Raw genomic sequence first — 5379 nt, forward strand, 5'->3', positions numbered from 1 at the left:
TTTGAGCTGTTTGATAGTGCAGTTTTCTTTTCCTGCCGTGCTGTTTAGCAGATCAATGAGGGGGTCTATTATTTTTGCGTCTATGTAGATTGGTGGTGGCTTGGGAGTGAGTGTTCTTGGTTTTTCTGTAGGGTCTGTGTCCATCTCTTCTGTCAGTGAGCTGAAGGAGTTTTGTGTAGGAATTTCTTGTAGCCATTGTTGACTTTCTGTTTCTGTGGTCCTCCTATCGTTTGTGTTTGTGTTTATTTTTCTTTTTTTGCTGGGAGTTACAGTTCTCCAACTTTCGTTATGTTGTGGTAGATCCTTGTTAGTATTGCTCTTTACGTCGTCTTCTTGTATTATTTCCATTTCTATTTCTTTTGTATTTGCGCAGTCCTGTACTTCTCTTGTTGTTTTAATTGGGCTCTGTTGGTCTACTGCCCTGCTTATAGTGTATGTTTCTCCTTTGTTTAGTATTCTTATTGATGGTACTTTTTCCATCCTCGATTGGTTCTGTTGCTCTACTCTTGTCGCACAATGTCGGAGGCACTATGTTTTACGTACGCATAGCTCGACTGCTCGGGCAGAACTCGTTCTTCAAAATTGATGAACTTTTTAAAGAGGATCTTTACCTTTCTAGGCGGTAATGCCTGAACAACTGCTCTCTCTAGAACTTTCCTGTAAATACAAATTATTAGAAGATAAATTCTGTATGAAATTAAAAAGACAAAATATAGTTGAAAAAATATTTTTACCTTGCTATATCAGTATCATTAGATTTAACTAGAGAATCAACATAACAAGACCATATATCCACCTGTTTCGGATAAGAACTTAGAATTTGCTCAAACAGAGTTACTGCTCTCTCTTTATTTCTGTAGTGTACATACGTTCAGATGCTGGCAAAGATTGGAATGCTCTCTGCATAATATGCCTCGATTTGTCCCTCAAACCCATTTTTAGCAACCCTTCTCCACAATTAAATCACATCTCGGGAATACAGTTAAATTTTCCAATCATGGTATTAATTGTTTTCTCTAGTTCCATCTGCCTGCTAGCCTCGACATGAACAGTCAACATGTGACTGTATACTTTCAGTGAATCGTTAGACTTCACTGCCTCTTGAAAAACATCATTCAGTGCTTTAGGAAATCCGAATTTAGACTCCAAATTCAACCAAGCCTTCCAAACGTTTAATTTTTCCTTCTGTTCCCTGAAATTAATCGTTTTCACCGCTCTTCTTGCAACTGCTCTTGCTTTCTCGATTTCTGTTGTTTGTAAATGATATTCCATATACTGTAACCATACTATTGAACTGTCTAGACTAGCTAAAACTAATCTGTCGAACTGATGTACAGAATTTGGTAACTGGTTATTGGCGAGTGCTTCTTCTCTTTGACGTATTTCACGTTTCTCCTGTCTTTTTTGTTCTCGACGTTCAGCGGCACATAATTTCTTATTTCTCAGATTTGGTTTTTCTTCTACTTCATCTTCACTATCGCAAGATGACTCTTTATCCTGAAGGAGAGTTGAGTCAGCATATTTCAAATCTTCTTCGGAAGCTTTGGTATCTTCCAGTTTAATCTTTTCTTCTCCTGTTTGTTCAACACACATTCTCTTTGAATATTCCTTTTCTAAATCTTTCTCTGGTTTTTCTCTGTTTCGTTTCCCTTTGTTTTTCATGTTTCGTCTTCCCGTAACTTTTCAATTTTTATTTTTTTGGCGAGTGCCACGTACTCTTGATTTTGCTTCTTTCTTTTTAAGTTATTATTATCATCCGATTTCTCTCTCACACAACACTTCTTTTCAAATGCAGATTTTATGACGCTGAGAGGCATAATATCGGATTTTTTGAAATTTAATGAGGTGTAACATTTAATTTTAGAATGAATAGTATAAGGTGTTAGATCTGGCAGTAAACTATTTATGTGACGACGTACAGGTATCGCAGCTAAAGTTCCGTTGCCAATACCTTGAAGGAGCATCAGGATAAACCAATTTGTCACCATTAAGATTCTACCACGTAGCAATTTACCGTCAGGAAATTGTATTTGCTTATTTTGTTTGGCACTTATTTTGGCACTTATGCATTATTAACGATAACGTGGTCGATTGGACAAGCTCGTGTACGTAATTTTTCCATATAATCGTCCCAGAAATTTTGTCCCCTATTTTTTTATTCTCAGAGTAATGATTCTTAGACACTATACCTAGCAAGTTATTCTGCAATTGAACAACCAACCAATCAGGCGTAATTTTTTCAATCTCTCCAGTAACTCTCTGCCCTAATTTGACAGATGCAATGGGTCTGTTTTTGTAATATGAATTCCTTGAAAGTTCTACTAATTTATTAAAATACAGGATCAATGGATTCAATGTATATTTTCTTTAGCGGTAATGTTAGTCTTAATTGTTGTTCTTTCCTGTTAATAGAAAATATTTTTGCCAATAAAATTTGGTTTGTGTGCAGTAGATTAAAATTACTAACGTTACTATGGGACACATATCCAAATGGCGTATATTCTGCAACTGGAAAAATAAGTCTTATACCAGTCTTATACCCATATCCTTGATCGTACAAGGTATACAGTCTCCTATTTTCAGTTTTTCAACATTCCTGTACCTTCCTTGAGTTGCAAAAGTCCTAGTTAAAATTAAATTAGGTACTGTAGCAAATAGAAGAGCTGAAAGTGTATGACCAGGAACATATTTTGATGCTAGTAGAGCTGCAATCTCCATACAAGGTGACATGTGACCATCTAGTAAAAATCCTGTACTAACAGTTTGTCCTTTATATCTACTGACTCTTAAATATAATCCCTGAGCGGATGATTCTATTATTGTGCCCTCTACTTCTTCACCAATATCGAATGTTGCTTCTTCAACTTTTATGTCTTGATTAGCCACATTTAGAACTACTTTTCCCGAATCTGTGTTCACTGTTTGAATTTTTACCAAAATTGTTTGTCCAGCTGAATAGTTTCAATTTACGTTAGATGTTTCCAGCTCGAGGGCAGTATGTGGAATCCAACCTTTGACATCCCCGAAAAACTTTACCAATATTCCACGCTTATGTATTTGAACGATAGTTGCGTGGTGTTTCGAGTCAATTTTCGCGTCTTGTATGTTTCCTAAAATGGGCAAGTCACTCGTTATTAAAGACCTTTTCAAAGTGAGATGTACTTTTTTCGGCCTATATAAAGGAACAAGACTCTTGCTTCTACTTCTTTGTCGACTTTCAGCTTTTGTAAGGGACTTAGATCTTCGTCAGATATATGATCTGGTGGAATTTGAACATTAAATTTACCAAGTTGTACATTAACGAAATCATTCAGTTTATCAATATTTGTAATCTTTACATTTACCACGTCGCCAGGTTTAAATGTTATATAGTAAATGACAACGTACATATTTTATAAACTGGCACATACAATCGTTTAGTGTAATGGTCGGGGTATCTATGTGTACTCTCTAAGTCACAAGTTAAGTAATTGCGAAGGCATATTAAGTTGAGTTATAAGTTTCAATTCCAACGAAGTAAGAACCTAATCCTTCTCATTCGCGCAAGCGAGAGAGCGGGAATCAAAGACTAATGTAAAATAATGCCTAGCATAATGCTAATACCACGTACCATATAGTTGCTGAAACTTTTATGCTTCATACATAGACATAAACATAAATTGTTTCAATATAAATATTAATAATAAATATTAATTGAATGAATATAGATAACAATGACCACTATAGGTTTCATATATGAAGTATTAGACCGAACGAGGTATGAAATATACAAGATATAGTACTCCTTATAACATTTATAATAAAACAATCGTCTGCTCAGATTTAATTTTTTCAATTTATAAAAATATGAATTTACACAAACACTCGCACTTTACTTATCATTACTTCCACAACAACGTTCTCTTTCTAAAGTTCAGATTTTCGTAACTGCAGATAAACGTGACACCCACATAGGCACGCATCATTTTTTTGTATTCTGCTACAATAGCACTTGCTACAGTTCTGCTCGTAAAGAAATCTGACAGGCGTGTAATAGACAAAAAATCATTTATCAATAAGAGGAAGCAGTCGCGAGCGAGTCAGTTATAATTCGAGTTTCACGAGTTATTAACGGTAATTAACGGAGTTATACGAGTTATCGAGTCATATGCGAGCAATCATACACTGTTTTTACGAATACGTTTGTACGAGCGTCTCTCGACAGTACTTATATTTGTCGGAGATGAAAGAACACCGGAGCTTTTGGAATTTTGGATAATCCCGCAACATTATAACCTAGAGTCTACTATAGCTGTAATTAAACAATTGTAGTTGTTCAATCCGATTGTAATTGTTCGAGATTAGTGATAGTGAGCTTTGGCTCGAGGCGACAGTCCGTCGCCTAACGTAGTCGCGGCCAAGGGATGAACGCTTTGTCTAACAAAGGTATGGAGTAATTCTATAGCCCTCCTTAAAAGAAATATTTGTGACGGCACGCGACGGTAAACATTCCAACGGTCTCTGTCCTGTAGCTCATCACACGCAGAGCCTATTCTCCGAGTAAGATTATTGCCAGATGTCGATGCGTCTCCGCAGTACATGTTCGGCTAGCCTGAAGGCCCGTTATAAATCTTAAGATTTAGTCAACTAAAGTCCTTCAAACAGACAAACAGTCTTTGTCCCACCTACGGGAAAATAGGGGAGACCTATTTTTCAACGAGCGGCGTCTCCCACTAGCAACTTTCCCTCGAGGGCGGCTAGCATCTTTTTCTAACCACCGATATGGAGATTGACCAATTAGCAGCAACGCCAATTTCCCTTACTTTCTGAACGAAGGCTTTTCTCGACGAACCCGATGATCTCGTGTCCTTAGACACACCCCATTATAGTTTTCCTCTGTGGCATCATCAGGACGGGAAAGTCATTCTCGCTCGCGATTTCATCGATGAAAAGAGTAACCCTTTACGACCAGTGAATATTACGCGTCCAACTTAGATTTTGTGAGCACGTTCATCTATCATCCCGTCGACCGCGGTGTCACGTAAAGTCGGTACTTGTGTGGTAGTAAGAAGGCTGAGTCGTAACCCAACTACTTATTTTCCTTTATAAAACTTTATTATAAATGTTCACACTTACAAAATAATACCGACCTGGAGAAAAGGGGTTATATGAGTACAGCAACTAGAAGAAGAACAAGAACTGCCCGAGCTGGGTGAAGTCTCGGTTTATATACGTTTTGGTTTTAGGATGTTGAGGGGCTAGGTGTAGGTTATGATGTAGAAAGTGTCCGAAGGTCAGGAGTCCATGTCCTATCTCTGATGTGGACTGAGGTGCATCACAGTCTTGGTGTATGTTATGATGATAAGGTGGTGATGTATCCAAAAGTGTCCAAAGGTCGGG

The 5379-nt window shown here is 37.3% G+C and overlaps 1 pseudogene; it reads right to left on the reverse strand.

Moving 5' to 3' along the window:
• Window positions 1-478: 478 nt before the first annotated feature.
• Window positions 479-4817, reverse strand: LOC117164299 (rRNA biogenesis protein RRP5-like; annotated as a pseudogene).
• Window positions 4818-5379: the final 562 nt, after the last annotated feature.

The sequence above is a fragment of the Bombus vancouverensis genome, chromosome 7 (assembly GCF_051014615.1).
Source record: "Bombus vancouverensis nearcticus chromosome 7, iyBomVanc1_principal, whole genome shotgun sequence".
NCBI classification, from domain to species: Eukaryota; Metazoa; Arthropoda; class Insecta; order Hymenoptera; family Apidae; genus Bombus; species Bombus vancouverensis.